Source organism: Dromiciops gliroides, chromosome 1 (assembly GCF_019393635.1).
Source record: "Dromiciops gliroides isolate mDroGli1 chromosome 1, mDroGli1.pri, whole genome shotgun sequence".
Lineage (NCBI taxonomy): Eukaryota > Metazoa > Chordata > Mammalia > Microbiotheria > Microbiotheriidae > Dromiciops > Dromiciops gliroides.
The window spans coordinates 489831363-489848912 of record NC_057861.1 but is presented as its reverse complement, the minus strand read 5'-3'; positions in this window follow the sequence as shown (position 1 = coordinate 489848912).

Here is a 17550-nt window from a genome sequence, read left to right as displayed (position 1 = left end):
TGTGTGACCCTGGGCAAACCAGATTAAAGCTAACCACAGTAATGTGAAAAAATGCTCTAAATTACTATTGATCAGAGAAATACAAATTAAAACAACTCTGATGTATTACCTCACACCTATCAGAGTGGCAAATATAACAGAAAGGAAAATATTGGATATTGGAAGGGCTGTGGGAAAACTGGGACATTAATACACTGCTGATGGAGTTGTGAACTGATCCAACCATTCTGGAGAGCAATTTGGAACTATGCCCTTTGATCCAGCAATACCACTGCTGGGTTTATATCTCAAAGACATCCCCCAAAAGAGGAAAATATGTATTTGTACAAAAATATTTATAGCATCTCTTTTTGCAATGTCTAAGAATTGGAAATCAAAGGGTTGCCTATCAGTTGGGGAGTGGTTCAATAAGCTGTGGTACATTATTTAATGGAATATTATTGCTATAAGAAAGGAAAAGCAGGATATTTCTGAAAGGCCTGGAAAAACTTATATGAACTGATGTAGAATGAAGTGAGCAGAACCAGGAGAATGTTGTGCACAGTGACAGAAATATTGTTTGAAGAAGAACTGTGAATCACTTAACTATTCTCAGCAATACAATGATCCAAAGGACTACTGATAAAGCATACTCAGCATCTCCAAAGAAAGAACTGATATTGATTGAACACAGACTGAAGCATGCTATTTTCACTTTATTTTTTCTTTTACTCAAGTTTTCTTATACAAAATGACTAATATGGTAATGTTTTACATAATTGTACATATATTACCTATATCTGATTGCTTACCACCTCGTGGAGGGGGGTGAGGAGGGAGGGAAATAGGGATAGAATTTGGAACTCAAAGCTTTAAATAAATGTTTATTATAGAAACTAAAAAGAAATCTAGGGGCAGCTAGGTGGTGCAGTGATAGAGTGCTGGCCTTGGAGTTAGGAGGACCTGAGTTCAAATCTGGCCTCAGACACTTGACAAATTATTAGCTGTGTGACCCTGGGCAAGTCACTTAACCCCAATTGCCTCACCAAAAAAAAAAAAAAAACAGAAACAGAAACAAACAAAAAAACCAAAACAACAACAACAAAAAAGAAATCTATTTTTTTCTCCCTCTCATCCCACATTCCATTAAAAAAGGAACAATTTTTTTCTAACAGATATTTATCATCAAGCAAAACAAACTCTCCCAATGGATGTATGCAAAAATATATTTCATTCCTCACCCTAAATCCATCACCTCTCTGTCTCAGATAGCAAGTTTAATCACTGGTCCTCTAGAATAATGAATGGTCATTGTAATATATCATAGTTTTTATAGCTTTCAACACTGTTTTTGAGAGGTTGGATTCAGAGTTATTGTTATTCTATAAATTGTTCATTTCATTCTTCATCAATTTATGATGTTCTCAAACTTTTTCATTTTTAGAATATTGATATTATGGTATAAACTTTTCTTCTGGCTCTGTTTACTTCATTCTGCATTAGTATTTTCATGACTTTTAAGATCATCAGTAAGGATTTATTGATTAATCCCAATCTCCTCTGTATTCAAATTGTCCCTGAATTCTCTTTTAGAGTTTCCTCTACTACAGGTAACCTTACTGGTATTCTAAGAATAAGCATTCCTTTTTCTCTAGTACCTTCCTCTGGGCTCTGATCCCAGAGTCAGCTGTTCCCTTCATCCCTTAGACCAGAGCTTTATGAGGGCATGGTCTTCTCTAAACTTAAGATCTCCCCAAGAGCCTAGCACACATTCCACACAGCAGATGTTTCATAAATGTGAATCACCATTAACACTGTCTTTCCTTGTTGTCCCAAATCTGAACTAGGCTAAGCACCAAGGATTCAGAGTCTGAATATCCTGCTACCCAAAATCAGATATAAGATATACACTATAACCCTGTCATTTTCCCCTCTTCCAAATCCAGACCTCTGGGGTCAGAGGTAAAGAACTTAAAATTTTCTGAAATGGGACATTATGTGGCCATCCTCCCTTGGGAAGAGGAAGACAAAGGAGATAGATGGAAAGCATAGGATAGGTGAGAGGAGGAAGAGAAGAACTAGAAGCCTCAGGACTCCTCAGTCCTTAAAGGACAGCATCATCTGGATAGGCAAAGCTAGGAGTTTAGTGTTAGGATGTTTGGTTAGTCCATCAATTTCCCAGGTTGCCTACTTGGGGCTTCTGGGTGTGACCCTTCTAGGAATTGGTAACACACCTTGTGAGATGACTTAAGGCAGAGTAATGGGAAGGATAAAGGCAAAATTCCTTGGTCAGCTACTCTGATCCCGCTAACTTGCCGCTACTCTGCCCACCCCTACCTTGGAAGAGGCCAGAAAGCAGGGAGCTGTCCAAAGCCCTGTGAGAACATCTAATCTCCTACCTTCATCAGATGTGGGCACAGAATAGATTTGTTCTGTGAATGGTTTAGTGACTTGTTCAACATCATATACCTAATTAGTGATTGCAGCTAAGACTGGAATCCATATCTCCTGACTCCTAGGATGGGTTTTATCCCCTAGATGGCAAAACATTTTCTAAATGAGAAGTCTGAGGTTCAGAAATGGGTGATTTTCTTATTTTACACAAACTAGTAAGTAGTTTTATTGAAAACTGAGTCTTTCATTTATTCATTCACTCAATAAGACTTTATGAAACTTCTACTATGTATGTACCAGCAACCGTGCTAGAAACTGGAGACAGGAAGATGAAAATGAAACAATCACTGATCTCAAGGAGCTCATGTCTGGGTGGAGGGTGTGGTGAGGAAGAGACAACATTTTAAGAGATTATTTCATACAATCCCCTTGTTCTACATATGAGGAAACTAAGGGGGCAGAAGGATTTGTTGAATCACCTTCCACCACTCTTCTTCACCTGTCCTACACACCCAACAAACTGGATGACACCTCCCCCAACACCCTAAAGGTGACATTTCCTTTCCTCTCTCTGTGATATAGTATAGGCTGATCCCTCCACCTAGAATGCCCTCCCAGTCAACTCTACCTTTTGAAATCCAACCCATCAGGACTTATACAAGCTAATGCAAAGGGAAGTAAGTAGAACTGAAGGATAATTTGCATAATGATAGCAATAAGGTAAAGGTATAAAAGGGATCAGAAGTCCCAGTCAAGATGAAAGCACAGGATGCAGGGGCAGCTAGGTGGTGCAGTAGATAGAGCACTGGCCCTGCATTCAGGAGTACCTGAGTTCAAATCTGGCCTCAGACACTTAACACTTACTAGCTGTGTGACCCTGGGCAAGTCACTTAACTCCAATTGCCTCCCTAAAAAAAAAAAAAAGATAAAAGGACGCATGGGGCAACCAGGTGTCACAGTGGATAAAGCACCAGCTCTGGATTCAGGAGGACCTGAGTTCAAATCCAGTCTCAGACACTTACTAGCTGTGTGACCCTGGGCAAGTCACTTAACCCTCATTGCCCCCCCCAAAAGATGAAAGGACACAGAGCATTCCCATATTCTCTACAAATGATGTAATGAAGTCATTAGATCAAGAAAAAAACCAAGAAATACAAAAAGAAACATGAGTGAGTTCCTTCATCCAGTTCAGGACTACATAGAAAGATAGAAGAAAGAACACTGGAAGATAGGTCCCTGAGTCAGCACAAGCTACGGTGACCAGAGGCCAGAAGCCCAGCAGTCCCTTGATTGGGGAAGCACCAGGAGGGAAGGAGGAGGACCACAACAGCCTCCAAACCTGGAAAGTCCAGGGAGGAAAGGGAGGGATGTTTGGAAGATCACAGTAGAGATCTGACAGCCAATTGCTGGGGTCAGACTGGGAATACTGACACCTGCTAGCACTTAGGACCCAAGGAAATAGAGGTCATGATGACCACCTTATCCAAGAATATGGGAGAGGGTAGAACCTGGCCCTGGCACAAAGGCCCAGGAACTAAGGCTGGAAATAGGAGTAAACAGAAGACACTGAACACTGGGAAGAAATCATATGAATCAAGAGAAGCCAAAAAGGAAAATGTGGAATAAGTACCAAAAAAGCCTTAAAAACAATGGATTGGCCACAGGGACTACAAGAGTACCAAGAAGAAATGAAGCCAGAGATTTTTTAATGAAATAAGAATTGAAAGAAGAGCTATGGAGGGGGGGAAAGTGGAAGGAGAATAGATTAGAAGAAAAATAGAAAACCTTCCTCAGGAAGCAGACCTGAAATTAGAAAGGAGCAAAAAAACCCCAAACAAACCCCTCTGTGACTCCACGAGAAAAGGAGAAATATTAGAAGAAAATCAAAAGACTTAAAAAACTTAGGAAAAAAAGAGGTAAGACATTGCCTGTTAAAAACTATTGGCAGGGGCAGCTAGGTGGCACAGTGGATAGAGCACCGGCTCTGGAGTCAGGAGTACCTGAGTTCAAATGTGGCCTCAGACATTTGACACTTACTAGCTGTGTGACCCTGGGCAAGTCACTTAACCCCAATTGCCTCACCCCCAAAACAACAACAACAAAAAACTATTGGCAAAGAGGATAAGAGAAGGAGAGACTTTTAAAATTCCATCTTATTTTTAAAATTTTGAACTTCACAAACACGAAATAAAATAGGTATTTGCACATATATTGTAGAAGAGAAGGGGAGGATTGCACATGAAACTGAGGATCTCTTATGTAGTTCTAATTTTAACTATTAAACTATTTTATTATAAGTATCAAAGCTATCCTGCTTCTCTGTGATTCCTTCTGGCCTTTGTCCTGTTCCCTTTTCTTTTGGGGGGAGGGGGGACACCTATCTTCATATTTCTAGTTCCCTTTTCCCCCTCATCAACTGAAGAACAGTAAAAAACAAATGAAAAACCCCTTGTAACAAATGTGCATAACCAGCAAAACAAAGTCTGATATTAACCATGTCAAAAAATGTCTCATTCTGTATCTTATGTCTATTTCTTCTCTATAAGGAGGCAGGTAGCATGCTTAATCATCAGTCCTCTGAAATTGTAGTTGATCATTTCATTGAACAGAGTTCTTAAGTTTTTAAAAGTTGTTTTTCTTTAAAATGTTGTCCTGTATAAGTTTTTCTCCTGGTTCTGCTCATGTTAATCTGTATCAATTCATATAAGTCTTCCCCAGTTTCTCTAGAACCATTCCTTTTGTCATTTTTTATGGGACAATAATTATTCCCTTGCATTCACATTTCAAAATTTTGTCCAGTCATTCCCCAAATGATGGACACTCCCATAGTTTCTATTCTTTGCCAGTATAAAAAGTACCACTATTATTAACACAATATTCATAATCCATTTAAACTGCTCAATATAATTACATTACTTCCCACAGGTAATAGTATCAGAGATGGTTGTATTATATACCATGTTCTTAAGGTGCCATGTGTAAGGGGCTAAAATTCTAGCTAGAATGTCTAAAATCTAATGAGTGGTCGCCTTAAATTAGAAACTTTAGCAAGAGTTTAGACTTTTAATCATTTATTAAGGTGCATTAGAATCTAGTGATCAAAGAAAAAGAGGCCAAGATTCCTTCATCCATCTATCTAAGGGAGCCAGCATCTCTGCTCTAGCCAAGCTGAGGTCCCAGGAGAAAAAGACCTCCCTCCTCCTCCCTCCTCCCAGAAGCCTCTTGTACAAAAGGAAATAGGGCTGTCCACACACACAGCTCCAAGCTAATTGGCTGGTAACTTTGATTGACACAGCTAACAGGATGTTCTATAGATGTAAGTTCTGGACGTTGGACTGGCCTTCAAAACCCCAGAAAAGGTCACTTCTGGACGCTAGTCACATGGTTTCTTTATCATGTGCTTTCTCCTCATGGTGGAGATTCCCTGCAATATCTCTCCAGCAGGGGGTCCCATTCCAATTCTTACACATGAATAAAAGTAATCCCTTGGATAAATGCTTAGTCTTCTTTATTTTAGTGTTACATTTCATAATCTATGTATATTTGATCAGATATACTCATGTTTCTGGTTCTTTTGAAAATATAAATATCCTTGAATATTTTCCCAAAATAAAACAAAAAAACTATAAATATTTTATATCTTTTATATTTTTAGGGCATAGGCCTAGTAGTAATATTGCGGGATCCTTTTAAGTGACTTTATGGATTTAGTAAAGAAATGATTTAAAAATCATTGAATTCCCTGAAAGCTGTGGTGTTATTATATTTGAAGAAATCACAAAAAACCTGTCTGTATCTATTAGAACCAGAGAATAAAAGAAAAATAGAAAAAATCCATCAGTAACATCCTGAGGGAAATTTAAAAACTCTTAGGAGTGTCATAATAATAAAACCTAGGATTTATAAAGTTCTTTGGGTTTGCAAAACAATTTACAAATATTATCTCATTTTGTTCTCACAATAATTCTGGGAAATAGGTGCTATAAGCTCATTTTATGTATGAGGAAACTGAGACTGATGGAAGTTAAGTGATTTACCCAGGGTCACATAGCTAGTTTCTGAGGTGGGATTCAAACTCAGGTCTTTTGGATTTCATGTCCAATGTGCTCTGTCTATTGTCCCACCTAACTTCCAGGTCAAATGTACTGCAAGCATCCAAAAAGAAAGTGGTGTAGTACCAAGGAACCACAGTCAGTACCACATAAGACTGGATAGCAACTATTGAATTTTAAAGAAGAGAAAACCTTGCAATATGATATTACCTATAAGAAAATGAAGGCATAGAAACAAGAATAACTTAGCTTACAAGACTGAGAATAATACTATATGAAAAATACAGATATTAAATGGAATAGATCTCTTTAAAGCCTTCCTGATGAAAAGATGAGAGTTGAGTAGAAGCCTTGAAATGCAAACACAGTGGTAAAGAGAAACCTAGAAAATGAAATATATTTGAGGAGGGTCTAAATGATGATGAAGTGATTACATTCTGATAGCTGGAGAAGGAACAAAGTCTCTTCAGAATCCTAATGTCTTCAATAATCACAGATGGCACTAAATAAGATGAAGACGGTTGTGCTGTGTTTTGTTGGTCTTAAGAGAAGAAAAATAAGTGAGTGCAAAAAGGAATTCATTGGGGAAGAAATAATGGACAGGAGAGAAAATGGACAATTATTCCCATTTTACAATTGAGGTAAGTGAGGCAGGTAGTAGTTAAGTGATTTGCCCAAGGTCACACAGCCAGGAAGTACTTGAGGCTGGATTTGAACTCAGTGCTTTATCCACTACACCACCTAGTTAGCTGTCTGGTATATAGAGAAGTATACAAACATGGAAGGAGTAAAGGTGGGGAATATGGATCTGAACCTCATTTTCTTTCAAGGGTTCTTAATTTGGAGTTCATTAACTTATTTGTTGTAAGGATCAAATGAGATAATAATTGTAAAGCACTTAACATAGTTCCTGGCACTTAGTAGAGTCTAGGTAAACATTTATCACCACCACAACCACCACCACCACCATCTGAACCAGAAAGGGAGGGTTGAACACATACACAAAGAATTTGGTGTAGAAATACCTTAAACACAACAGGGAAAACAGGTTAGGAACAGGGAGAGTAGAAAAAGATAATAATAGTAATAGTTAAAATGTATATAGTACATAATATGTGCCAGGAACTGCATTAAGTGCTTTGTAATTATTATCTCCTATCCTCACAACAGTCCTACAAGGTAGGTTCAATTTTGATCCCCATTTTACAGATGAGGAAACTGAGGCAGATAGCAGTTAAATGACTTACCCAGAGTCACACAGATAGTAAGTGTCTGAGGCTAAACTTGAACTCAGGTCTTCCTGATTCCAGGCCCAGCTGTCTCTCCACTGTACCACTCAGCTGCCCCTAGATACATTTAAGAGTGAGTAGAGCTAGGGAGGGAATAGTTACAAAAAAAAAATAGCTTTGCAGTGTAGATTGCAAAAAAAAGTGACTAAAAAAGAAATCACTATGTGAGAAGCATCGATTAAGTCTGGGCAAGAGGAAGATGGGTATTTCAGCTAAAGATTGTTGTTGAGTTGTTTTTAGTTGTGTCCAACTCTTCATGACCCCCCTTTGGGAGGTTTTCTTGGCAGAGATACTGAAGTAGTTTGCCATTTCCTTATAGATGAGGAATGTGGGGTACAGCAGGGGCTCCAGGTATATAATGCCCCATACCAAGATGAAAACTCAATACGCCAGGGTAAAAGAGATAGAATTTATTTAAAGGAGACTTACTTACAGGGAGGTAAGTGTGTCCATGGCAGCAGGCAGATACTGTGAATTTCTTTGAATTCCCCCAAATTCTCTCCCATTGCCCTTTGATATTTATATGTGGAGGTTACATAGGGAAAGACGCCTTCTTTGTTTTAACTCACATTCTTCACTGGTTGCAGTACTTGAAGAAAATGCTGATTGGTTTAAATGATGACTATATGTACTTTAAGTGCAGCATGTCTCTTCCTTACATGGATATCCATACTTCATGTTTTGGAATCCACATTCCATCCCTTGTATGTATATTCTGGTTTTTTAGGTCCCAGATTCCACAAGGAAGCTGAGGCAAACAGGGTTAAATGACTTTTCCAGGGTCACATAGAAAATAAGTGTCTGAAGCCAGATTTAAACTCAGGTTTCTTCCTGACTCCAAGCCCAGTGCTCTAGCCACTGCAGCACTTAACTCCCTTCAGATAAAGATTACTAGTATTAATCACATCCTTTCTCTTTCACCTTCGCTGCTTTCTATGTAAAGATGGAGGCTGTAGCAAAGAAAGAAAAGAATATGAGGGGATATGATGGAGGGAAATACACAATTAGCTATCATAACTACAAATTTGAACTCGCCCAGGAAACAACAGTATAGGGTAGCAAGATGGATTAGAAAGCAGAATCCAACTGTATGTTGTTTACAAGAAACATGCTTGAAACAGAAGGATTTACATAGAAGTAAAAATGAAGGGCTGGAATAGAATCGATTGTGCTTCAGGTAAACTCAAAAGGCCAGAGTCCCAATCATAATCTCAGACAACAGTGAAAAAAGACACAATTAAAAGTGATAAACAGGCAAAGTACATTATACATAAAACAATGAAATAATAGGGTACTTGGGGAAAGCTAGGTGGCGCAGTGGATAAAGCACTGGCCCTGGATTCAGGAGGACCTGAGTTCAAATACGACCTCAGACACTTGACACTTACTAGCTGTGTGACCCTGGGCAAGTCACTTAACCCTCATTGCCCTGCCAAAAAAATCAAAACAAAACAAACAAACAAACAAAAAAGACATAATAGGGTACTTAACATATAGGCACTAATGCACTATAGACAATAAAATATCAATACTTAAAATATGTACCCAGTGGTTTCATATACAAGCATCTAAAAGAAGAGTTAATGAAATTATAGGGAGAAAGATTCAGCAGAACTATAACTAGATGGGTCTTTAATGTTCCTTTCTAAGATCTAGACAAATCTAACTAAAAATTAAACAAGAAGTCAAAGACCTGAATAGAACTTTAGAAAAGCTAGATATTAAAGATCTCTTTGAATTACTAAATGGGAGGGGAGAGGGCAAAGTCAAAATTGTAGAGTAACAGGAACTCACTTGAACTCTCCAAAATTCCCCTCCAAACAACTTTAAAATAATGCCTCAAATTGAATTCTGGAGTGTTAGAACCAATAAAAGGATGGAGTGAAACAATTTTCCAGCCCAAAACAACTTAGGAGGTTGGCAGGAAAGATCTGTCACATCAGGGCAGTGGTCCTGCACTGCACAGGTCAGGCCTTGAAGGTGACCATATGACTGCAGCAGCAGCTTTGGGAACTCTCAGCACACAGACTGTAGTGGGTTTGGACCAGTGGTCAGAAGGAAATTACTGAGGACCTTTTGCTAGGACTGGGTACAGTTACTCATACATTCTTGCATTGCCCAGACACAGTTCAGAGGCACAGTCCTGGGGTGAAAAGAAACACTAGCATTGTCACTTGTCTGGGGGAGCAGCATTTCTTGTCATAGTTCCAGGGCAGAGGGAAGTGCTTCTAGACACTCAAAGGAGAGCTGGGGCTCTTGTCTCAAGTCTAGGGCAGAGAAGAACACTATCATCTGCCTGAATTGTATTTACAGGACCAGAAGGAGCAAGATCTCTCATGACCACAGGGAAGCAGGGGCTTGTGGGAGGAGGGCTTGTGGAGGCTTATCGACCAGAGCATAGGCCAGGAAAGCAGTGACCACAGGTCTCCTTAGATCATACCACCTTGAAAGAACTGAAAACTTTCAGACCCTTAGAACTAGTTCTGAAAACAGCAGCATGAAAAACTTGAAGATTGGGACAGTTCCCCTTCCACACTAGCAGCAAAGCTGAACTTTAATATGAATTACTAAATGGAAAAAGAAAAGAGTAAACACATTTCTCAGCTGTGCATGGAGCCATAACAAAAGCTGATGATGTGATGGAGCATAAAAACCTCAGAAACAAATGCAAAAATGCAGAAATAGAAAATATATAATTTCATGACCACAATGAAATAAAAAGTATAATCAATAAAGAATATTAGAAGAAAGGATTCAAATTTAAATGTAGAAGAAATAATTTAGGCCTAAAGAATGGGTAAGTCAAAGAACAAATAATAGAAACAAAAGATAATTTCTTTAAAGTGATAACAAAGGGACAACATACCAAAACTTTTGGAACTCAGTTAAAGGAGTCCTTGAGGAAAAATTTATATCATTAAAGAGTTTAAGCAACAAAAGAACAGAACAATGAATTGGGCATACAACTAAAAAAAAAATCCAAAATAAAAAAACCCTCATCTATACATGTACATAGACATTCTTAAAATCAGAGAAGAGATTAGCAAAATTCAAAGCAAAAAAAATTGAAACTAGGATCTGGTTTTGAGTTAATATGATTTGGTAAAAAGAGAGAGAGAAACTAAACTACAAATATTAAAAATGAAAAAGGAGAATTCACAGGTGAAAAGAAAATAAAAAAAATTTTTAGAAACTATTTTCTCCAATTATTTGTGAACAATATTAATATCAAATGACATATATAAATATATACAGAAATGCAAAATGTTTATATTAACAAAAGACAAGAGGATTCCCAACATCAGGGTGAAAAAAAATTGGATAAGTCATAATCGAATTCCCAAAGCAGGAGGAAAACCCAGTAGCAAATGGATTTATAAGTAAATCCTATCAAACATTCAAAAAAATTAATTCAAATTGTAGTGACACTTCAAACTAAACACTTCCAGAGCAACATAGGCTATATCTTGCTCCCAGAGTGCTGGTGGGAATATCTTTCTAAAATGTTATTAATTTGAGACCTTATTCAAATGTGTACCTTCCAGCCTTCCTGGGAGCTTCCTGGTCATCTAAGAGCATAAAAAGGCCCATCCATATGAAGTCCTTGTTACATAAGAGCATCTGAGGGGCCTTGTTTGAACACAAAATCACAATATAAGAACTGAGGCTGAAAATAGAAGTTAACAAATGACATACTATGAGGAAATAGAAGTTTAAGAGATAAACCCAGAAGAAGATAGTAATCTTACAACAATTATACAAAGACCTAAGAAGAAAAAATGTCTTGGTCACAAGGTCTACAGGCAAGACTGGAAGAAACTAAGTGGAGAATTTTGAAAATTAAATTGAAATGAAATGAGAAATCAGGAAAAAAATCAAAAGGGAAACAGAAAGCAGAAAACATGACTCATTTTCAATCAATTCCTTTGGTGGGGGTGGGAGTGAGGGAAGGAATGGAACAAATAGAACTCAATGACTAAGTCAAACAACTAAAAACAAAGAAACAATTGTAAGATATCTAGTATCAAAGGCAAGTGACCTAGAAAAGAGGATTACCAGGCTACTTGAAAACTGTGGCCATAAAATACATTATATTATAAGAAATCATGAAAGAAAATGGCATAAATAGATTTGAACCAGAGGGCAGAATGAAAATAAAAGGAATCCACACATAACCTCCTGAAACAAACTTTACACTGGTTTTATGGTATTGAGGAATACCATAGCCAAAATTCAGAGTTGACAAAACAAAGAAAAAAATACTGCAACAAGTATAACTGTGACTCAAAGGACAATTAAATCTTATTTTAGATAAATTGTTTGCAATAATAAGACATCCTTCCTCTTTTATATGAGAAAATTTGCTCCATTTTACCTTTCCCTTCTTCTTTCTAACAGTGCATCCCTCTTTCTTACCCCAACATTCTTTTTTTGGAGATCATCTCAACATAATCAACTCACACCCATTCCCTTTGTCTATGTAGACTCCTTCTTTTCTTTTCTTTCTTTCTTTTTTTTTTTTGGCTGAGGCAATTGGGGTTAAGTGACTCGCCCAGGGTCACAAAGCTACTAAGTGTCAAGTATCTGAGGCCGGATTTGAACTAAAGTCCTCCTGAATCCAGGGCCAGTTCTTTATCCACTATGCCACCTAGCTGCCCCATATGTAGACTCCTTTTAACTGCCCAATTAATGATAAAGTTCTTAGGAGTTACATGTACCATCAATGGAATATAAACAGTTTAACTCCATTGAGTCCCTTATGACTCATGCTTGCCTTTTTAATGTTTCTCTTGAGTCTTCTGTTTGGTTGTCAAATTTTCTATTCTGCTTTGGTCATTTCATCAGGAATGCCCCCAAAGTCTTCTATTTCATTTGATATTCATTTTCCCCCTGAAAGATTATACTCTGTTTTCCTGGGTACATGATGCTTAGTTGTAACTCTAGTTCCTTTGTCTTCTGGAATATCATATTCCAAGTTCTCCAGTCCTTTAATGTGGAAATTGCTAAATCTTATGTGATCCTAATTGTGGCTCCATGATATCTGGATTGCTTCTTTCTTGTTGCTTGCACTATTTTTTCCTTGACATGAGAGCTCTGGAATTTGGCTATAATATTCCTGGAAGTTTTCATTTTGGGATCTCTTTCAGGAGGTAATCAGTGGTTTCTTTCAATTTCTATTTTACCTTTCGGATCTAAGATACTGGGGCAATTTTCCTTAATAATTTCTTGAAATTTGGCTCTTTCCCTTTCTTGTGCATGTTCTTCCTCTCTCCCCCCCTTCCCCTCTTCTCTCCCCCCATTCCCTCTTCCCCCATTCTCATTCTCTCTCTCTCTCTCTCTCTGTCTCCCACCCTCCTCTCTCTCTCTCTCTCTCTCTCTCTCTCTCTCTCTCTCTCTCTCTCTCTCTCTCTCTCCTCCTGCCTATCAAAGAACCCTGTGAAGTTCTCTGGTGCTTCTGTCAATCATTGCCAGCACCTCCCTTCATTCATTCATTCATCCTCAGAATTCCAAGCCTTCTGAGATGGAAAGGACAGCAGAGGCCATCCAGCCAATCCAGTAGCCAACCAAGCATCTCCGTATCCCCCACCAAAGGCCCTCAAGCACAGTTAGGGGAGCACTAGTAGCCCAATCCACATGTTCACTTCTTTAGCAAACATTGATTAAGCCCCTACTGCTTAAACTGTCTGGATTGGGTGGGTTATCCAGGGCATCCGGGGTGAAAGAGAGTAAAGATTGAAAAAACAAAGAAAGAAACAACTCCTGCCCTCCCCAAGGGATGTAGTAGTGAGGGATGGAATCCTAACCTAGGTCACTTTCATATGTAATATGACATGAGCGCACCTTGATTCTGCACCAGCAGGCAGCCCTAGCTACCATCACTGAGGGGAGCAGCCCTCATGGAGAAGGGGCCTGACATCTTCTGCCAACACCACCACCAACAACAACCACAGAGGAGCTGCGCTTCTGGCAGCCAAAATGGAAGTAAAGGGTCTGATTATAACCTGTAAAAATAAGATGCAGACAGAGCTTGACCCAATCTACCCCGAGCTGGTGAAACGGTGTAGCCTTCTGTCCTTGATGGATCTCCCAGGTGAAATGCCCCTTGATCTACTCACACCAGAGAAGGCCCAGATTTTCCCACCCCGCACTTCCCAGCTCAGAAGGATATAGATTATGCCCAGATGATACAGAACTCTGAGAAGAAAAAGTCAGACTCTCACTTGCAGTTGGGAGAATCCTTCTGGAACCAGGCCCCCCAGAGGCCCCCTGGGTCAGCCCAGGTTCACAGCATGCAATGCTTACAGCCTGTGGAGGCAGGACTCAGTACAGAAACTGAAGAGAGTTCTGGCTGCTCCAGTGGTCAGCTCCTGCCTGGCTTGGGGCTCAGACAGATCCAGGGGCCAGGGGCCTATATCCACTCCCAGTCAGATGATTGGACAGCCTCTAAACCAAAGATCATTGGCCTCCTGCCCTCCTAGGCGCTCAGCCAGGCCTTATCCCAAGGCCAAGAGAAGACTCACCTTGATCAGCCCCTCCCCTGGTCCCTCACAGGTGTGGTCCAATGCTGGCTACCTTTGCCTTATTGACCTTGTGACCCTGACTTAGTCACTTCCCTTTCCTAGCTTCAGTTTTCTTCTAAAATAAGAGGCTTCTACTAAATGATCTTTGAGGTCTCTAACTGTTCACAATGTGTAATCCTTTGTATTCCTACCTTTTAAAACTGGAAAGTAAAGGGATGTCCCCCTGGAATAATTTCTTGAAATTTGATGTCTAGGCTCTTTCTTTGATCATAGCTTTCAGTACTCCAATAATTCTGAAATAATGTGGCCTTGATCTATTTCCCAGGTCAGTTATTGTTCCAGTGAGATATTTCACATTTTCTTCTATTATTTATTCTTTTGACTTTGTTTTGATGTTGTTGTTTCTTCAAGTCTAATGGAGTCATTAGCTTCCACTTGTCCAATTCTAATCTTGAAGGAATTATTTTCTCAGTGAGCTTTTGTGTCTCTTTTTCCATTTTGCCAATTCTGCATTTTAAGGAATTCTTCTCTTCAGTGAATTTTTGTGCCTCTTGTACCATTAGACCAATTCAGTTTTTTAAAGTAGTATTTTCTTCAGTATTTTTTATGCTTCTTTTACCAAGTTGTTAATTCTTCCCCCCGCCAATTTTCTTGTATCACTCTCATTTCTTTCCCCAATTTTTCCACTACCACTCTTATTTTTTTCTTTAATTTTTCCAAGAATTCTTGCTGGCCTGCAGTATAATTAGCATTTTTTGAGTCTTTGCTTATAGCTGTTTTTGTATTGTTCTAGTAAGCTTATATCTTGGTATTCCTTGGTACCATAGTAACTTTTTGTGGTTAAGTTCCTTTTTTTAATCATTTGCTCATTTTCCCAGCCTATTTCTTGACTTTGAACATTATGTTAAAGTTGGGATCTGCTCACCTTGGGTGGGGGGTAGGGGGAAGGCACCATGTTCAGCTTCAGGTTTTTTCATGCTGCTAGTTCTAAGGGTCTGCAAGTTTTTGGTGCTTCCAAGATGGTGTTATTTTGAGAAAGGTGTGATCACTGCTTTCCTGATCTGTGCTCTGATCTTTACCCAGGAAGAACTCCTGCTCCCTTGAACTATTAGTACTAGTGCTCCTCTTGGGCCTGCAACTGTGACCCAGAACTGCTTATGGGGAATAGAGTTGCTAATGAGCACCAGCTTCACCCAGTGCCATCAAAGGGTCCCCTGTAATTTCTTTCTGACCAGTTATTCAACCCCTTTACCATCTCTGGGCTGAGAGCTCCCAAAGCTGCTGCTGTTCTTGCTGTCTTAGCTGCCTCTAAGGCCGACCGCCACTGCTGCTGGTGTGCTAAGGGCCTGTGCCCACTAAGTGTCACAGATCTCTCTTGTGGACCTCCTAACTTGTCTTGGGCTGGGAGAATGTCTCCCTCTGACCTATTGTTGGCTCTGCCATAGCATAATTTGATTTGAGGCATTATTTGAAAGGTGTTTGGATAATACTATTGGGAAAGTTCAGCTGCGCTCTGACCTGTTATATATCATCTCTGTATCTATTTTTTTTTTTTTAGTGAGGCAATTGGGGTTAAGTGACTTGCCCAGGGTCACACAGCTAGTTAGTGTTAAGTGTCTGAGGCCGGATTTGAACTCAGGTACTCCTGACTCCAGGGCCGGTGCTCTATCCACTGCGCCACCTAGCTGCCCTCTGTATCTATTTTTTTTTTTTTTAGTGAGGCAATTGGGGTTAAGTGACTTGCCCAGGGTCACACAGCTAGTAAGTGTTAAGTGTCTGAGGCTGGATTTGAACTCAGGTACTCCTGAATCCAGGGCCGGTGCTTTATCCACTGTGCCACCTAGCTGCCCCTCCTCTGTATCTATTTTTAAGATGACTTAAACATAGCTTGGAATTTCACTCAGACCTTTGGGACACCCAGTATAGGTTTCTATTCTAGCTATTCTGTCTAAAATATCTAATGAGTTGTCGCCAATAAATTATAAGCTTTAGCAAGAGTTAGACTTTTAAGCATTTATTAAGGAGAATAAGAATTTTGTAAAGAGAAAGAGAGGCCTAGATTCCTCTATTAAAGAGAGAGAGCATTCCTAGCTCCACTCTCCGCCAGAGTCCATAGGAAAGACAGAGAGTCAGAGCACCCAGGCGCCCCCTTCTTCCTCCCAAAAGCAAACATCATTTCCTGACACCAAAGAAAAGACACATGGTCTTGCCCTCAGAGACCTTCACCTCATGGCGGAGCTTTTCTACAGTAAGTCTCCAGCAGGTGGCATCATTCCAATCGTTGCACTATGTTAAAATATTAACTTTCTGAAAGTGAAGAATGTGGTCTTTTTAGCCTGTGTAGTACTTGACATAGAAGAATATATAAGAAACATGCAAATATGTATCTTGCACAAGTAGAATTCTATCCTGCTAACATCACCAATGTTAGGAGCAAATTGTAATCACTGATAGAAAGAAGTATTTCTCCAACATATCTTCATCCAAAAAAAAAAATTATTTATTGTGTCTACATAAAAAATGATAAAGCAAGGGGAAGCAACAAAAAGAAAGTCATCTTGCCTACTTCATTGTGCCTCTTCCAGAGTGGAAGGGGGATGGGTTCTCTCCCCTTGAGCACCCTCTCCCCACCTGGGCAATGGAGTCTTTTAGTAGAGCAACTCATCCAGGAGAACACACTTGGCCTCACAGAGAGGAGGGCCAGAGATTCTAACTGTGATTGGGAGCTGGACTGCCATGAGGAACAGGCCCAACAAACTCAGTGGAGTGATCTGTCCACCAGATACAAGGCTGCAGCAGGGGGGGAGGGGACGGTGGAGTATGAGTGAATGTGACCCTGGGGCCACACTGGGGCCCTGAAGTTCTGGAGGTGTGAATTGCCTTGACCATGTGTATTCTCCTTTATTGGTGCCTCTGCTAGTGAACTCTCTGTTTGTGCCCAGTCTTCCCATTGATGCTGTATGCATTTGGGGGACAGAGGTCCCCAAGTTTATGGAGGGAATATTTTGTTACAACTTTTCATGGTATGCCATTTCACAAATGCCTTTGTTTTAAGCTAATTATGGGGAGGCAGCGAGGTGGCACAGTGGATAAAGCACTGGCCCTGGATTCAGGAGGACCTGAGTTCAAATCTGGCTTCAGACACTTGACACTTACCAGTTGTGTGACCCTGGGCAAGTCACTTAACCCTCATTGCCTTGTAAAAAAATATATGTGTGTGTGTATGTATGTATATATACATGTATATATACATATACATACTATATATATATATATATATGTATATATATATATATATAATATAAATAAGCTAAT